Source organism: Octopus bimaculoides, chromosome 13, assembly GCF_046866305.1.
Source record: "Octopus bimaculoides isolate indiv1 chromosome 13, ASM4686630v1, whole genome shotgun sequence".
Lineage (NCBI taxonomy): Eukaryota > Metazoa > Mollusca > Cephalopoda > Octopoda > Octopodidae > Octopus > Octopus bimaculoides.
In genome coordinates, this window is record NC_142940.1 from 55,696,266 (window position 1) to 55,716,228 (window position 19,963).

At 38.1% G+C, this 19,963-nt stretch overlaps 1 protein-coding gene and 1 long non-coding RNA gene across 5 annotated transcripts in view; one reads left to right on the forward strand and one right to left on the reverse strand.

The window, feature by feature from the left end:
- The window catches only part of LOC106881562 (beta-1,3-galactosyltransferase 5), a 95,077-nt gene that overhangs the window by 4,799 nt on the left and 70,315 nt on the right, over nt 1-19,963 (forward strand). The window lies entirely within an intron of this gene.
- LOC149132916 (uncharacterized) lies at nt 14,871-15,903 on the reverse strand. Of its 2 annotated transcripts, none has more exons than XR_016244090.1 (2): nt 15,766-15,903; nt 14,871-15,246 (listed from the first exon to the last, which is right to left on the reverse strand). It is a non-coding gene; the product is annotated as an uncharacterized LOC149132916 (long non-coding RNA). The 2 variants fall into 2 exon arrangements; XR_016244091.1 differs by lacking the exon at nt 15,766-15,903 and adding an exon at nt 15,361-15,496 and having other exon boundaries at nt 15,107-15,246.

Here is a 19,963-nt window from a genome sequence, read left to right on the forward strand (position 1 = left end):
ATTTATATTCCTCCCCGTGCCTACCATCTCTTATGTCCCTGCCGTAAGGCTTCACATTCACACACGCCAGCTTATTTAATTCGTCCTTAGTTGAAAGACACCTGTTGTCATGTCCTGTTATTTGCATTTGTATTCGTGTACCATTTCTCCATTTTTTTCCGTCCTCGTTTTACATACTTTCGCTGCTTTCTTCCAAGGAATCTAATGCTCTTAGCTTAGTTTTTCCTTGGGGCTGGCCAGATTGGAGCAATCTCGAGTATAACCAGCCGAAATTGCAGAGATAATCTTGAACTCGACTGAGAAAAGAAACTTCGAATGACCCGTCCGTGTTTTTTCTTGTCCCTGTTTTGTATCATCTGTCTGGATGTTTTGTTGTCTATTTTTTGTATCATCTAGCAGTCTAGATGTTTTGCGTTCTTGTCCTATTTTTTTGTATTCCTTTATATATATATATATATATATATATATATATATATATATATATATATATATATAATAATACAAAGAATATATATACATGTATACACACATATATGCATATCAGGGTACAGGACGTTAGAACAATAAACTACAGACAACGGAACGAACACATAGGAAAACGGAAAGCCACTTGGAATATCCCTTCATCAGCTGTCTCTATTCTATCTAGACGTTTCGAAGATATATATAATCAAAATAAGCAACAAGGATATTCAAAGTTAATGCAGTACGATCGTTTCATGCGTCCATTTATTTAAGCAATGTGAACATTACATTTAATGTAATATTCACATTGCTTAAATTATAAGGAAGAGCTTTGGGTACATAACTTGCAATGTTTCTCCAGCAGCAACAGATAACATTAGAAGAAAAGTTTCTTTTGGAACCGCCATACTTCTTAGCGAATCATCGATGATCTGACTGGTGATTGCTGCAGTTAGAGCTGATTAGAGTGTCAAACATTCTATTAAGAACGCTTTTTTCAGGATTTTTAACTGAACCAATAAGTACATTAACAATTTTTCTGTCAGTGTTCTTTCTTTCATCAACAATTAATTATACATTTTGATCAGCCTGGCTGCTCTTTCAATTTTTAACTGTCTTAGCACAAAGCATATCAACATATTTTCGGCACATAGGTTGAGATGGCTGCGGCTTATTGACGGAATCAGAGAGATTTCTCAAAATTGGATTAGTGAGCTTATGCAAAGAAATATCAGCCTCAAGAAACGATTCGGTCCCCATTGCACCCCAGTAAATGCAAAAGATTTGATAGGTGGCTGTTCAATTTTAGTCGTCCTTTGAAGACTATATATATATACAACGGGTTTCATTCAGTTTCCGTCTACTTTGGGTAATTTCAACCAATCAACGACGTGTATTCGGTTCAAGAAAGTTACTGTTGTTTGCAATAGTGATTGAAGAGGAACAACTTCCAGGTCATCTCTGCTAAATGTCACCACTCTGTTCTATTCTACTTATTTATTCATTGGTTCTATCGTCGGAGTAACCAGTAAACATCGAAGAATCAACACCAAAAAGGAAGAACTATTATTTAAATATAATTATTCGTTTGCCCGCGAACCCGGAACCATGTGGTTGAAAAGCAAACTTCTTTCTGCGTAGCTGCGCCTCCGCTTATTTGTGTTAAAAGTGATTGTTTTCTATTAGTTTTATTTTTCTCACAATCTGAAAGCTTCTTTCCTTTGCGCGCGCGCGCGTGTATGAATGTCAAGACGATGACGTTAATTAATTAATTTATTTATTTTATCTAATACAAGTTATTAAAAGCGAGTAGTGAATCTGTCCCCAAAAATGTCAATACTGACAGACCTGTTGCTTGCTGCTTGCTGACTGCCAATATGAGACAGCGTTATAGTTTATACCATTTTATAGATGTTAGTTGATAGTGTGGTTTTCCTGTTGTAAATATTTTTTCCTACAAGCACACACACATACGGACTTTACAAAATTTGTAAACACGCACACGCGGCCAACACAAGAACGGGCTTAATTTGTTGCACCGATCGAGATGATGGATGTTCGAACGGCGAACGAAGTGCAAACAACTTTGGATGCAAGCTGTGCTGTAGAATCTTTGCAACTCTGAGAGGCTTGAAAATACATCAGGGAAAGACTTGTGAGAAGAAGACAGAGCAGTGTGGATCATCTGATCGTAAAACATGTGGCAAATCACCCACGGACTCCAGCCACAGCAGAGCGATAAATGCTACAGCAAAGCCCTCTTCTCGCCAGGAAACTGCGAGTCATGAGACTGGTGCATCAGATAGTACTCGGAGGAGACCGAGGGTTTTGTGGCCTGCGGCTAATGAGAAAGGGAAATATAAAGAGTTTGAAAACAAGGTAAGTCGAGCTCTTTATAAAATGACAGGCTCTACAGTGGAGAAACTGGGAAAATTAACAAGCTCAATTTACGATACCGGGAAGGAATTGTTTGGAGTGAAACGGATCCGCTGACCTGAGCGCACGAAGATAATAAAATCTCTAGATGGTTCTTCATAGCATTGAAGATAACCTTCAGGACCGGGTTGTGTCTCCATGTATACCTATTCAATGCTAAGGAACAGCTGGAAAGAATACGTTTCAGTGTTCCGACCTTTCCGCATTTGCATATGTCATTCTCTGAGACGTTCCATCTTACTAGTGGAGAAGGCTAGCCACTGGATTTGGTTAAAAAGAGACGATGAGCGATGGCTAGAGAAATATTGAGCTTTATTTAATAACCAGTTGATCTAGCAAGCGGGGCCTCATATCAGTGAGTTGGGGCCGGTGCGCATTGATGCAGTTGAGAGGTAGGCCTCGAAACGGCGCGAGTTCTCTCCTGATGACCCCATACACGTGCTGGCTTCCGGTATGTGGAGCTCTCGACTGGTAGCACTTGCATGTGCGAGTTGTTTGCAAGACATCTTTTATTCTTTATATGTTTCAGTCAATGAAAATGAGTGCTCAACACCGCATTGGTGGATATAATTTTTTAATTTGTGAATTAAGGCTACGGATCTTTTTTAAAACGGGGGCCACATTTTTCATTAACGAAACACTTTGAAACTTGGAACACTGGTAGAATGTGTCATATAAAACATCTTTTTCTCTTAGTCTTCTTAAAAAGAAAAGAAATCCATAAGTTATTCCATGTTAAAGTTGTCGTATTTCTGTAATTTCAACCAATCACTGACGTCCATTCAGCCGATATACATTAAGTGCCGACTACATAAACAAAAACGATTCTGAAACAATTAACCCTAACCCTAACCCTAGGGTTAGGGTTAGGGTTGGGGTTAAAGCAAATTTAAAATGAAAAAAGCAAATAAAACGAAGGTATGGAGATTAAATACGCTTCACACCGCTTAATCAGCCAAAGGAGTAAATATAAACAACTGAATACTTGTCAGTGATTGGTTGAAATTATCGAAATAAGACAATTTTTTACATGAAATAAATTCGAATACAAAAATATTTTTCTGTTCTATAACACAAAATAGATAAGTATACGAAGTTTGAAAGTCTTTCCGTACCAAAAACACTACGTAAAACATTAATGAAAAATGTGGCCCCCGTTTTAAAATAGATCCAAGGCTACCATTGTTAAGAAAAATCGGTAAATATCCTAGTGTCTTAACAATTTTTCAAGCCAATCACTTGGAGAAAGGTGTTCGCTTCCATTTCGGAAAAACGCAGCCTGTTTTAGTTTTGCTGTTTTCGATGTAATAACATGTTAGTGTTTAATGAGCTATAATTAATTGAGCTCTTAATTATTGTGAATTTATTTTGGCATGTATATATATTACTTCTCAATAGAGAGTATGTATGTTCGCATCTGTGTCTCTGTTTATGTTGAATCTCTTTATGTCCCGTAAAATAGCTGTTCAAGAAATATATATTGAAAGCATACGTAATATACGCCTAGGTACATACATACATACATGTTGGCACTCCGTCGCTGACGACGTCGAGGGTTCCAGTTGATCCGATCAACAGAACAGCCTGCTCGTGAAATTAACGTGCAAGTGGCTGAGCACTCCACAGACACGTGTACCCATAACGTAGTTCTCGGGCATGTTCAGGCTGACCTTTTGAATTACAGGCACAACAGAAACAAGAAGTAAGAGTGAGAGAAAGTTGTGGCGGAAGAGTACAACAGGGTTCACCACCATCCCCTGCCGGAGCCTCGTGGAGCTTTAGGTGTTTTCGCTCAATAAACACTCACAACGCCCGGTCTGGGAATCGAAACTGCGATCCTATAACCGCGAGTCCACTGCCCTAACCACTAGGCCTTTGCGCCTCCACACATACGTACATACATACATACATACATACAAATTTCACCGAGTTCGACTTTCCTTTTCTTCCTTTCGGAGTCGATAAAATAAGTACCTGTTTCGTACTGAGGTCGATCTAATCGACTTCCCTCTCCTCCAGAGGTGCTGGCCTTGTGCTAAAATTTTAAAGCAATATTTATGGTTTGTAAGGCGGTGAGGTGGCGGAATAGTTAGCACGCCGTGCAAAATGCTTAGCGGCATTTCGTCCGGCCTTTATGTTCTGAGTTCAAATTTCACTGAGTTCGACTTTGCCTTTCATCCCTTCCGGGGTCGAATATTGGAGTCGACATAACCGACTTAACCCTTCTCTCGAAATTACTGACCTTGTGCCAAAATTTGAAATCAATATTTGTGGTTTGTTTATGTTCTGTTCTTGATGTTCCCGGCAATAATCTATTCATCTATTTGGAGCCAGGTTTCTAGGCGATTCTTGTAGGTTTGGAGCAGTGATATCGCCACTTCTATTATTTTTGGCGCGGTAATAAGATGTTTACTATAATGTTAATTAGAACTTTTTGCATTGCGTGTATGTGTATATGTGTATATGTGTGAGAGAGAGAGAGAGAGAGAGAGAGAGAGAGAGAGAAAGAGAGAGAGAGAGAAAGAGAGAGAGAGAGAGAAAGAGAGTTAACATATGTATATGTGTACGTGTGTGTGTGTGCGTTTGTGTGCAGAAAAATGAAGGTAGTTGAACTGAGATACAAGAAAGGAGTGCAAATATATTTCATGTACACTTAATGATAGATAGATAGATGGATGGATGGATGGATGGATAGACAGACAGACAGACAGACAGATAGATGGACAGACAGACAGACAGACAGACAGACAGACAGACAGACAGATAGATAGATAGATAGATAGATATGTTTCTTTATTAACCACACAGGGCTGAACACAGAGGGGACAAATTACAAAGTAGAGCTTTTCTTTTTGGAGAGAAAACAAAAGGCGGGGTAAGTTTTGGATCAAAAGGGATCGTAAAAAAAAAACCGATCAATAGGGATCGTGTATCACTGACATGTCATGATGTAAAGTGTAAAGGGGGAAACAGGTAAGGTTTATCCGTGGAAAGAAAAGCCTACGGAAAAGAACACGGTAACCTCGGTCAATAATTTTTCCGGGTTCATAGGATCATGCTCAAGGTGGCTTCGTCATTCATACGTGCCATCCTTGCTACACTCATCCATCTTTTTTTGAAACATTCGCTAGACAAAACTTGCCTCTCTACTCTCACTTTCCTTTTCAAGTGATACTTAAAAAAGTTGATGAGAGATTGACCAGAGAGGAAAGTGTCTGTCTCTAATCCGTCCACCAGATATATTCTTTCGCCACAGCTCTTCCTTCCCGTTTAAAGGAAGGGGACGTGACGATATTGACGACAGACTCGGCTGATAAACCGACTCGAGAGGGGGAGTGGGGAGAGAGGGGGAGTGGGGAGAGGGGGAGTGGGGAGAGGGGGGCATGTAAATACATTCGTAGAACATTCACTCAAGGTTATTGTTCAGGGTCGTTTTCAGTGCCCTCTGTGCCACAGGACCTGGCTATCTCGTGTCGGTCTTGCCAGCTATGTCCACTCCCATGAGAATCAATGTGATGGAGGCGGAAGAGGATGAATGTCCCGGTAACTTTGCGGTTCGGCAAAAGATCCCGATACAATAAGTACAATCTATTCTGCTATAGACACAAAGCCTGAGATTTGAGGGAAGGGGTTAGTCGATTACACTCCAGTGCTCGACTAGTTATCATTTTGTCAACCTGAAAAAGATGAAAGGCAAAGTCGAACTTGGCAGAATTTGAACTCGGAACGTTAAGGCGGACGAAATGCCGCCGAGCATTTTGTCCGGCGCGCTAACGATTTTGCCAGCTCTCCGCTTTAGACTTTTAAAAAGTAATAATAGGTACTGCTGTCGATTAATTTGACTGAAGATTCTTCATGGCAGTACCTCCAGATGGCCACAGTCCAATGACTGAAACAAGTAAAAAAAAAAAAATAAAAGATAACAATAACAGTTTCTCAATGCCCTGATAAATAGTGTTTATTATAATAATGCTGTAACGATCATTAAAACATTATTACAAAACAAATACTGTAGAATTAGTCACACCTAAGTGAATAATGTTTATTACAACTAATTACAGTCTGTCTCTGCTTGCATGAATAATGTTTATTACAGCAACACTGTTATCTCTCTGTCCTTACTAATAATATTCATTTACAACAAAACTGTTCTATATGCCTTGACATAAAATGTTTTCCATTGTAAATATTATTAAAAGTTCTATAATGTGTTAAATATTACCACTCCCTTTTACAGCACAAAGTAAATATTAAAAAAATTCTAGTAACTGTTTAAATATGACCACTCCCTACCACAGCATCTGAATTATGGGAAGCAAATAAATCTACAAGATAATTTTTACATGCATAAAATTGAACTTACTGAGGTTATGTTACTGTCATAATGAAACCTGATAAATTACTCTGTCATAACGGGCAGCAAAAACTGCTTTTTAAATGCTGAAGCTTTTAAGGCACATGATTTGCGAGAATCACTTGAAACTGTTATTAAAGCTCTGAATGAGAAAGGCGGTCCTTCTTGGAAAAAAATTTGGAAAAGTTTTAATATTTTAGATGCAGTCAACATAATAAACTTTCTTTCAAACATTCAAAGGAATCAGATACCAAATGTTGTAAAGTAGGTCCCTTCCCACCGGTGTGATGTGACTACTCTAGTTGCTGTTTTACGTTAGTAGCCACAATAGTTACTAGTCATCGTTGTATCTCTTCGCACCGGAACAGTAATACACTAACTTCTGATAGCTCCACAAGACACCTACTAGAATTGTTGACTCTCAACTCTTCGACTTTCGACCCTGTCTTTATTACATTTCATAAATTTTGCCATGAAGGCATTACAAAGAGGGGACAAACAAAGACAAACAGACATAAAGAAGCTGCGGGTTGGACACGGACATTAATGAATGAAATGAATACAAAAAGATGAGTAAAAAATGGGAGAGGCACCGGCGCCCGCCGACCGATAACCCCTCAAAAACCTTGTTCAATACAAATCATCATTACAACATCATTAGCCACGCTAAACTGCTACTGCAGTGGCTTCATCTGAAATTACTGCAACTTTTCTCACATGTGACAACACTTCTCATTACGTACAGTGTTGGCAAAGAATCTAGAGAAAAAGGTTCCGAAGAAGACCAAGTTGATAATATGGGTTAAGTGCACAATGTCGAGGCTCTCAATTACATCTTACAAGATCCCAGAGGAAGTGCTATTAGGTTGGTGCATAATTATTGCGGCTTTTTTTTTTTTTTCAACAAATTTTATTCAACAAAAACAATAACAGCATGTAACAAAAACATCTTTAAATGATTATTCCGGAGCATATTACCATCTGCTTAAATTACTGCTTCCCATTTGCTTGGCAGACGGTCAGACCGTCAGTTTAAAATGTTTTTGTTACATGTTGTTTTTGTTTTTGTTGAATAAAACTTGTTGAAAAAAAGCCGCAATAATTATACACCAACCCAATAAAACTTTGAGTGAAATCGTAGTCTTGCTCTCTGATAACTCCAGGCAAATTCTAACAGCCACTCCAAAGGGTATATCTGACCATGAGTAGAGAGAATACCTCGAACAATCATGCTTGGAAACGAGTGGAAAACCTTAATCCTCCTACCAGCATGGGAACTGCGCTTAAGAGAGAGGCATTATCACTCTAGTAGTTTGCAAGATGTGTGGCTACAGCTGTGCAGTGGTCAGCTACCGGTTGATATTGGGAGCAGAGATGTTGCAGTATCAAAAAATTGTGGAATAGTTCAACAGATGTCCAGAAATGTTATTGGAAACTTAAGTTAACGTTTTACAGAATTATAGAAATCCCTGAATGGCTTTGTAAGTGCGCCACGTTTGCTCCCCAAACTATAAAATTTTGCAGGATATAACTGCAACAGTCATACAACAGCTATAAGACCAATCTAGATGGAACGGTTCAGCATGCACTCTAGTTAAGGTTAATGAGGATTCGCCCACATTACTCTGTAAGGAGCATAGGGCCTGTTTCCCAATGTCTCTGGCGTATATTTTCCTCCCTGGACGGGACACCGATCCATCGCATGATCACTCATCTTTACCAGCTGAGCAGACTGGAGTAACGTGAAGGGAAGTGGTTTTTTTGGGGGTTTTTTTTTTTGCTAAAGAATTCAGTCCAGGAATCGAAACCGCAATCTTACGATCATGAGTCGAACATCGTAACCACTAAGCCAGGGATGTCGTAAAGTCAGCTATTTTGTTGATGCATAATAAACAGCCGTTGTTTCAGTTTCAAATCTTTTGCGGTCGGATTGATATTGATTGCGTTATTTACTAACCTTATTTACAATGTCAAGTAATAGTGTCTTGAGTGTTTCTAATCTAAGTTAAGCCTAATGATAATGCTTTATGCGGAAGAACCCATCTAATCTTTATTTGTTTCTGATTTCTGGAATATTAATATCAGCATGATTACGGAAGAAGCGTTGTCTTCCACCAGAAATTTTGCTTTTAAACACGTTTTTGTTTGAATTGCTTGTTCTAGCATTGCAGTAAACAGTCACAAAATCTTCACGCAACATAAAAGCCAAGACCAAAAAGAAACAAAAACAAAAAAGAAAAAAATTATACATTTTATACATATTTGCATTATGCTTGTATAATTATATGCAGAAGAACAACGTTAGTTATAACTACAAATTGTGTCATTTATTTAAACAAACAAGCAAAAAAAAAAACCCGGACAAAGTCAAGAGCCTTGACTATCAGAATATAATTACATTTATACACACTTCCATGCTCATACAGATACACTATCTAGTTCACTTGCATATTATCAAAATACTACTAGAGTTTAATTAGGTGCGGATATCTACATATCAAAAAATATGCGGCTAGTACTACTTAAAATTAGTTCTTTAGAAATTGTGTGAAATATGGGAGTGTGCAAGAGTATAATTATACAGTAGAGCTTAATGAACTTGCCCTCGACTTTTTATTCCCATATGACTTTCTAAACTTTAAAAAAAAAAATATTTATGCCAGGACGGCGAGCTGGCAGAATCGTCAGCAAAATGCTGAGCGGCATTTCGTCCGTCTGTACGTTCTGACTTCAAATTCTGTCGAAATCGACTTTGCTTTCAACCTTCGGGGTCAATAAAATAAGCACTATTTCAAGGCTGGGGGTCGATATAATCGACATACCCCCTCTTGCGAAATTGCTGGCTTTGTGCCAAAATGTGAAACCAGTATTATGCAAAGATAAGACAGCGAGCTGGCAGAAACATTAGCACGCCAGGCAAAATGCTGAGCGGCTTTTCGTCCGTCATTACGTTTGAGTTCGAATTCCGTCGAGATCCACTTTGCCTTTCATCTTTTCGGGATCGATAAAATAGGTATCAGTTGAATACTGGGATTGATGTAAGCAACTTACTCCCTCCTCCGAAATTGCTGTCCTGCCAAAATTTGAAATCAATGTTTAGTCAAAGATGATAACCAAATTTTTAAGAACTGTATAGTGGTTATTCAGTACTTTTCTGATATTTTTTATTATACTATAAATACGAATACATAGAAAAAAAATTTACCTAATTCTGTAATTTTTAAAACTGAGGAAAATTGTCTATGAAAGGATATTACTAATTCTATTTTCTGAGAAAATAGTCACTGTATGTCGCCTTCCGCGACTTTTCTCGCGACACAATGTACACTATTTGTGGACCACGAAAGAATGAAAAACAATGTTTGTCTTGGTAGGATTTGAACTCAAAGCGCAGAGAGCCAGAATAAATACTACAGTGTATTATATCCGACGATTTAAGATCATTTAACGATTCCTTGGTAGGTATAGGGAATAAATAACAGTGTGTTTCCAGAGTTTGACCACTTCTCATAGGGACAAAATAAATGTACATTTGTAGTATTTGACTTGTTACTGTATACATACATACATACATACATGCATGCATGCATACATACATACGTAACGTATTGGTGTAGGCATGGTTCGTGGGGAAAAAGTTTACTTCGCAATTGTGTAGTTTAGGTTTAGGCCCGTGCAGCACCTTGGACAGGCGCCTTCTACTAAGGCCTTGTGCTGGTCAGTGTGTAAGCGCAAGCCCTTCTTCGATGGGGATCTGATCCACTTGGGTCAATCAAAAGCTTTCGATAATGTCGACCACTACTTCAATGATAGCTTCAACGTACGACGATGACTGCTCAATGGTCAGATTAAACAGCCAACTTTCGGAAACATTTCGAATTACGTTCTCCGTCTATCAAGAGTCCTCTCTTATTGGTTTTGTGTTTGTTGGTTCATGCACTATTGTTATGGGGCATAGAAGGGCTGAAAACCCCCATCAAGTTCGATCGCGACAAAGGCCATGATGGTGTTCGAGATCACGAAATCATTTGTAAATGGAGTATCACACGAAAGAAGAAAAGTCGGCTTTTGGATAGACGAATCCACAGTTGACGGGTGGTCTGTTTAAAAAATCTGGGGTCTGGGTTGGATCAAACCTCCAGGTGTATAAGGGACTGCAAAAAGTTACCATTATGCTAAATAGCCCCACTCAGAAATGAGCAGAAATTAAACTATTCTAGAACGGCCAAGCAGAGGTGAAGGATGCCGACATCAAAGTTTCTTTCCACTACCAGACTGTTGTGCCTTTTGCTTTTTGTAGAAGAGACGGATTTCACTGACCAGAAGCTCTCTCAGCCCATCTACGGCCAGTACTTTTTTCTTAACTTCCAAGGTATGCGTGTATGGTGAAATATATGCATGCGCTGGACAGCGATTAATTGCGGTTATTTTTTTTATCAGTTATGTTTTCTCACTGCTCTTCTCTTCGACGGAGCTGTAGTTCTGTGTCAAGCGAATCTCAAGACAGGCACCTGGAATGTTGTCAAGTGCTCACAGTTTTCAACCAGTCAAGCAATGTATTTGGTGGTACGGCAGCTCTTACATTTTATAGACAATTAGAAGTGGGCAAGAACTGTCTACAAAACTCTTAACTATGGTATCATACATACGGTCAGCGGTTCAGTTTTATATTTTTTTCTATTATTATTCAATTTTACAATATTTTGTTAAATATATTTCGTCAGCATGTGTTCAGAGTCAGAGTCCACCAAAAATTGTAGTTAGCACCCATTCTGATTAGTCAAATCAGTGCAATTTAGGAAATGTCTTTATCTCATAAGAAAAGTAATTTATGAATCTATATAGCAAAATACGTGACATATTTCCCCTTTATTTCATACATACACGCCGAGCCAAACAGAACTAGAATTTCTTGTCAAATTTACGCACTTGTTCGTCTGAAAGGACTCTAATTGATATGATCGATATTAAAAATGTTTGCAGCTAAAACTGCCCAAGCAGCTGAAAGACATCTTTTACGATAAAATCAATCAAATTTTGTTAATGTATCCGCTGTGGATATTAGCGATTTTCTGGAATTATGCAACGGTCCCGAATAAGAAATATATGAAAATGGGCTATCGTAGTTCATAATTAACGAGGTGAAATGCTCTGCTAAAAAAAATGTGTTTTATAACTTGTCAATGATATTGTTTTCTGTAAAGATAATCTTATTTTTACAAATTCATTTGAATAAATTTTTATAATTATTTCTACCAGAAGTAGTAGAGAATCACCAACAAGTGGTGGATGCAGTGACACACTGTTACAGCGCATGCCCCACCCCATACTGCTACTACTACTACTTAACCATACTATACCAAATCAAAGAAAAGTCTATACTTAATTTTAGAATATTGTAATAAAAAAAATTATCAGATTTTTTTTGTTTTTGTCGAGTTGGAGAGTAAACTGATCTGTTTAATTTGCAGCAAAGTTTTCTCTTGCTAAAGATACAATATGTGACTTGTTACGAGAATTAATTTAACAATTACAGCGACAAGATTCACAAAAACAAAAAAAAAAGAGTTGCTAAACTACACAGTCAGAAAAATCAGCAGCCAGTTTTTAAATACTTATATTGAAACGAAAAAAAAAGCGAAAAGAGAAGCAAGCAAGAAAGAAAATCCTTCTACAGCTGAAGCGAGTCATATGATTACAAATTAAATATTCATTTCGTCAAAGTCCTTTCAGAAAGCGAATCTGTTAGAAAATTAAATTCATGATCACGGTTTCAGAGTTGGATTGACCTGAAAACCGGCAATTATTTTCAGATATATCAATGTCAAACAACTTTATTGCTGACTGTATTATGAATGTCTTTGAAAACTTAAGAAAGTCAATTCTTTTCCTGCAATTTTCATTGCCATTGATAAAAGCACCGACATTACCAATGAGGCACAGTACTGTATTGTTTGTTATTATTTTTTTAATGATGTTGATGAAGATATGTTGATGAAGATATGTTGATGAAGAGTTTGCGGAATTTTATTGGTAAATCGTCATAAAGGAGATATATATTCCAAGCTTTGGTTATCGCTTTACATAAATTAAACATAAACTGGAAACAGATTGTGAGTTTGACCACAGATGGCGTTCCGCAAATAGTAGAGAGTGATTTAGATGTAATGTCCAGATTAAAATCAGAATTACAGGCTTTAAATAACAATCACTATCTCTATTATGTTCATTGCATTATACATCACGAAATGTTATGTTTTAGAGCTCTCAAAGTGGACTAAATCATTGCTATCGAGTAACATCAGTTCATTTTATATATGCACGTAGCTTCAAACACGAATAATTTGATAACTTTTCGAAGTGGTTCGATATTCCATTTGAAATACCTTATCACTGTGATATTGCTGGCTAAGGAAGGACATTGAATCAAAAATTGTTTGATGAACTAAATACTTCTTGAAAAAACGGGCCTTAATTTGACGATACCGAATGGTATCGTCAGATTAAGGTTTTATGGTTGACATTGCGATTAATTTGAATGATCTGGATCTAAAAATACAAGGAAACACTAAGTTAGCAACTGAACTTTCCGGCATTGAAACATTTGAAATCAAGTTTGAACTTTCGATCAATCAAGTATCAGTTTCAAGTTTTGGCACAAGACCAGCGATCTAGCAGAAGGGTAAGTCGATTCGATCACGGTGCTAATTTTATCGACCCCCGAAAGGATGAAAGGCAAAGTTGACTTCGACAACATTTGCACTGAGAACGTAAAGACGGACAAAATGCCGCAAAGCATTTTGCCCGACATGCTGTTTCAGAAAGCTCACTGCTTTCGAACCAGTAAAATATCGAAAAGGAATTTATTTCACTTCGTGACTTTGAAATCGTGTGGCTCTTCTCCCAATTACGAAATAATATTCAATAAAAATAGAACTTTTTAAAATCTGATCTAAGAAGAAACTTTCAAAACAAACAAGAAAAAAAAAGGGTGGGAATTGTTAGATATACAAGAAATTAATATAAAAATTCTCAAATGTAAACATGAAAGAATTTTATCAGTATTTGGGAGATGAATATCCTGAATTCAAACTATTTGCTGCAAGAATAATGTCCATGTTGCTAAAATTCATATGCTCAAGTGCATTCTCTGGAATGCACTTGAATAAAAATATTCATCGAATTCCACCGCTACTCCTGGGGTATCAAATCCCCCTCCACACATTATTCAGCTTGTATTTCTCTCTGTCGATCAGAATGGCCTTTATACTCTCTGAATACTTGTCTGTTGGCAGTTTTACCCTTATAATGGATTTAAATTTCGTGATTTTCCGTTCTGTTTCCTTGTTTTTCGCATATGTCACAAAATTCCATCGATTTTGGGGCTTTCTTACTTGCTTTCCCTTTTCCTGCTCCAGTGTTGGTACCATTTCTCTTCCCACTCTGAATAACTCCTCTATTTCACCTTCGTATAATTGTTCTCCTGAGTCCTCCTCCTCTACTGGTACAATCCTTGTTTTTGCTGCTGTCTCGTCCTTCTGCAACTCCTCTACGCGCTCTTTGTCAACCACCATTTTATCTTCCTTCCGTCTGACTTCCTTCATAATCTCTCCCTATACCGTTTCTTTCTTCCTTTTTTGCCTCTCTGGCGGAGAGCTTACTCTATCGCTCTCTTTCTCTTTTTTTTACCAGCGGAAATCCTTCATCCGTTCTTGTCTCCTTTACCTCGACTTGTACCTCTTGGTCTGCACTCTGTTGCTTCTCCAACTGTTCTATCTGTTGTTCTCTCTGGGGGCACCTCGCTTTCGTGTGGTCTTTTTCTCCACATTCAAGGCAATATGGGCAGCCTACCCTCTACTACCACACGCAGTCTTATGGCCTCAGAAAGAACTATTTCTTCCGAGATTCGATTGAGGTCATCTATACTCGCTTGAATGGTCCATTCTGAGCCATATCCCCAATGGTTCACTCTTTCTGTTCTTGAGAATCTTGGACCGTTCTTCATATTGTACATAATGGCTACCATCAGCCATGTTTCTTTTATCTCAGGCGGCACTTTACCAACCCTTACTCTGGCAACACGTTTGTCACAGTAGGAAGGCAAAAGCACCCATTCCTCTGTCCTTATGGCTTCCGTGGAGTGCTTAATCGCTTCCTCGTCCGTAGCGAAACGCACCCCCACAGTGCAATACTTTCTCTCTCGGATAATAAATGTTGTCAACCTTTTTATTCCTTTCAAACATTCCTCGATAGCCTCGATTGTTGCTATTTCGATCCTTTTGCTTGCTACATTCAGTGTTTTATAAAATACTGTCCTTTTGTTTACATTACTTGTGAGCTCTACAGGTGGTGTTAGTCTCAATGTTTTTCCTTCCGTTTTTCACATTCTTTTGTTCCACTTCTACTTCTTGTACTTCCATCGCGTCGACTTTCACACCGTTACCGGTTGCAGCCACATAGCTGTGGAATCCTGTTGGCGCCTTCTCTATTTTCTACAATGGGAAAAAAAACAACAATTCAAAGATAACAACAATCAGTAGTTTCAACGATAACAATTAATAACCTTGGAGGAGAGACATTTAACAAATATTCAACAAGTGACTCACAAATAACACGAAAAACCAACTCCGATACGAATAACTCAGACTGCCTTCTGCGTACTCTGATACTTCACGTACTTCCCTTTACTTATAGTGACTACCTTATTCCATTTGTCACGTGGGAGGAGTGTACCATTATTACTAATTCCCTACAACATCTCCCTTTTTACGGTTTTTAGGGAAGTGTCATTTTATTTAGCAATAATTTTTTTTATTCGTCCCACCTCCCTTTTTTGTGGTTTTTGCAGAGTGGGTGTGGAAAGTGCCGGGAAATTTTCTGTGTAGTGACTGAATAGTGGACAGACTTCAGTTAAACCATTTTTAGTCTTTTACTTGTGTCTGTCATTTACTGCAGCCATACTGGAGCGCCGCTTTGAAGGGTTTAGTCAAACAAATCGACTCCATACTTACCTTTGTAAGTCTGGTACTTTTCATTCAACCAGTTTCTTTTCCCGAACCGCAAAGTCACTCAGGTACAAAGCGAGATTCTTCTTAGCCACGCAATAATGTTCGCAACAAATGTTTTCGAGTTCCTCTTGGGGAGGATGAGCATTCGTAAGTATTTTGTTCGCATTAAACAGTTGTGATTTTACCCCCAATACTCACTTGGCTCTTATTTTCTCATGGATTATGTATTACTTAAGCGATCTTATTTCATGTGTAATAATTTTTTCTACTCTAGGCACAAGCCCTGAAATTTTGGTGGGAAGGGGACCAGGGTGCTTAATTTATCGACCCCGAAAAGATAAAAGGCAAAGTCGACCTCGGCGGAACTTGAACTCAGAACGCTAAGCATTTCTTCCAGCGCGCTGACGATTCTGCCTGCTCGCCGCCTTATCTTATGTGTAATAATCGCATGTAAGCTTTAAAATTAATCTCAAATGTATTTATTGGGATAGTTTTCATTTGGCCCGTTTCTTTTGTTTTGTCTAAAATATACAGTGTTTCTTTATTGTCCCTGTGTATTTTCTGTGTAATAACAACAATCACATATCAATCATAAAATAAGTGTTGTTGTTATTATTTTTGTTGTTGCTCGGAAGGCTTGCTTCTATTGCGTTCTTTCACTACCGAATACAGCTCTGTGTGCTTTGGGCAATGCATCGTGGGTTGTTTTACATTTGTTGTTTTGACTGTATCGAAAGTCACTGTGCAACATGTATTTCATGCCTAGAAGTACTCTTTTCTATATGGTGTACATATTGTAAGTCCTTGGGGGGAGGGGTTCTGGGTTATGTATTTGTCTGCCTGTTTCTTCAATAATTTCCAAGATATCACAGAGATTGTTTTTGTTTTCTGAAGATACGTTCTCTAATGCTAGATTTTTATTTTTGGATAATTGAGAGTTACTTTATTTGTAAAGTATTGTGGAAAAGTTCCGACCACCTTTCAAATGACTAAAAGGTGGTCTGTCTTGTACTGTCCCCTCTGTGTTATGGCCTAAATGCCAAATAAAGAATAATCGTGCTGGTAGCAATTTTCTGTTAAATCTTTTTGATTCCTGTGGACGTAAGTCGTATTGTTGTATATTTGTTGAAGGTCTCCCTGTACGGGTGAACCTATGATTTGTGGAATTGTTGAATTACCGTTGCTGTATTTTTTTTTTTTTTTTTTTTGCCTACGGGTTGTAATTTTGTATTTGTTTTCTTCCCCATTCATGGGTGAAGTGGAGAAGGACAGAAGGAGGGAGTGCGAACGAGTACCAGCACGGGATGGCAGTTATGCGTCGGCCACTGACAGACTTAGCTGCCGACGCTTTGGAGGTTCGAGAGGTGAAAGTTGAACCAAAGAAGTTGAAGGAGTGCAACAAGTTAATTAAGAGGGAAGGAACTAGTTTGAGACTGACCCCATCAGAAGAGACAACGAGCAGCGTTGCAAAACGGACAGTGATTTATAGAACACTCTCCACATCATCAAAGAAGATAGAAATTGCTACAATAGAAGATATCGAGGAGTGTCTTTAAGAAATAGATCCCTATATCCTACCCTCTCAACCAGTGAAGATTTGATAGTTTATGTATGTATTCACGTTCTGCCTTTCCTTAAATAAATCTAATGTTTAATATTTTCTGTTTGAAATATATGCAGCGAGCCTAATCTCGATTAATACAACAATTACACCAAACACTACAATATACACCAATTACTTTTTGAATTTCTCAACCTCACAAATACACTTCGAAATATCAAGCGAAATTTTTTGAAGAATCGAAAACAGGATTTCTGAACTACTCAATATGGTTTGAAAAACTACAAAAAAATCTTCTGGGATTGCAAGGAATCCCCCTGTCTCTGCAAATTCAGAAGCACTCCAATCATCTGGATTTTGTAATATGGTTGAAAATAGCTTATGAAACAAAGTAATTTTGTTTGACAAAATGAATACTTGTCGAGATGAAAAATTCCAATTCAGGTAACAATTTCATCCAGTTGGGGTTATTCAAGCCGTCGACTTTGAGAGAGAGCGTGTGTGGAATGTATATGGGTATATGGTCTCTTTATGTGTGTAAGTGTGTATGTGTGTGCAGGTGGGGGTTGTGAGTAGCGTGTTTGCTTATTAGGGGGTGTTGTATGGGATGATAGCGTATGTGAGGGTGTGTGTTCCGTTTATGGGAGTGTGTGTAAGAGATAATGAATCAATCAGGTTAGTAGCATGACCTAGCAATAGACGAATGTTGGGCCGAGTACCTTGGCAATATGCGTGTCGCTGTGTGCGTACGTGCGTGTCTGTGAGACGAGGAAGTATATAATTATTACATGTTTGCATCGCCGCTGAGTTACCACGACTTCACGATTTTAGGAGACGGATATCTCTTCTATAACATAGAAGGAAAAGAAAAAAGGAAAGAGAAAAGAGAAATACTACTGGCAACTGCACGCTCCAGTTACTTCGCGCTGAAAATTAGAAATCGTTTAAAATAGAAAGAGGCAGGACAAGAGGTAGTAGAGAGAATCGTCATGGTTTATAACCTAAATTATTTCGTTGTGTCTGGGGAGAGTTATTTTCTTTTTTGTGCAATTATAATTTAACACACCCACCAGTAAAATTTCCACTTATTTTTATTTTCCTAAAATGTTCGTTGCATCTTGCAACCTTTTCAATAGTGTCCACCCTGTTTGCTTTGTCACAAGTTTTTGTATCCTATTCCATTCTTTGTTTCTATATCTAGGGCAGGTACCACTGGTATCATTACGTATAATGTTATCTAATTTCTTTCTAGCCCCACCCTGTATACTCGAACCCTATCTTTCTGATCATATCCAGAGAACTGTATGCGGTGCATGAAGTTCTGTATATGTTTTTTTCGTTTCATATGGTTCGCATAGTGGAGACACATTGTTTGTTTCAAAGGAAGGTTATCAGATACCACAAAAATGTTATAAGTTTACTGCTAATCTTTCGATATTGATATACGACGTCATTCACCCACACCTTCTGAATTTTTCTGCTTGGCAGTCAGTTTTCAATTTCTATTCCAGTTGATTTCATATTAGGTGTAATGCTAATAATTAACATGAAATTCATTTTCACCATAAATCATAACATAAAGAGTTAATAGCGTGTGTACTCTTTCTCTTACTCTTTTACATGTTTCAGTCATTTAACTGTGGCCATGCTGGAGCACCGCCTTTAGTCGAGCAAATCGACCCCAGGACTTATTCTTTGGAAGCCTAGTACTTCCGAACCGCTAAGTTACGGGGACGTAAACACACCACCATCGGTTGTCAAGCAATGATGGGGAGACAATCACAGACACGCACGCACACACACACACACACACACACACACACACACACACACACACACACACACACACACACACACACACACACACACACACATACATATATATATACATATATACGATGGGCTTCTTTCTGCTTCCGTCTACCAAATCCACTCTCAAGGCTTTGGTCGGCCCGAGGCTATAGTAGAAGACACTTGCCCAAGGTGCCATGTGGTTGGTAAGCAAGTTACTTACCACACGGCCACTCCTGTAGAATACAAATTCCTAAAAATTTTCTGGAAATTCCAAAAAATAAAAAAAGTTATGAGTATTATATGGCGTGCGTAAAGCAGAATTCTGCTGATATTTCATTTTTTTATTATAGTTGACAACACCTGCAGTCACGCACAAAGTATCAGCTTTCAAATCCTGTTTTCTGACTCAGTAAAAACGATAAAACTTTAAACCTCTAACATTTTTTCTAAATTTTTCTGGAAAGTTAAATATCCCCGAAGATTAAGCATGGAAAATTACATCAATACACCAAATTTTAAAATTTTCTCTAAACTTTGAAATTTCCAGAGGTCCAGCCAAACAGAAAAGATCCAACCACCCTCGTGACATAGATAAAAAGTCAAAGATGAAAAAGAGGGTGAATGAGGTCGTCTCTTCATACTAGAACTCTCGAGACCAATGCCGAAGGAATGCCGATTTACTCGACAAAAGCGCAGTCGTGGCTGCGTGGTAGGCAGCTTGCATCTCAACTACATGATTCTGGGTTCAGTTTCACTGCGTAGCACCTTGGGGCTGCCATGTTGGCTTGGCGATAATTATTAATATATATATATATATATATATATATATATATATATATATATATA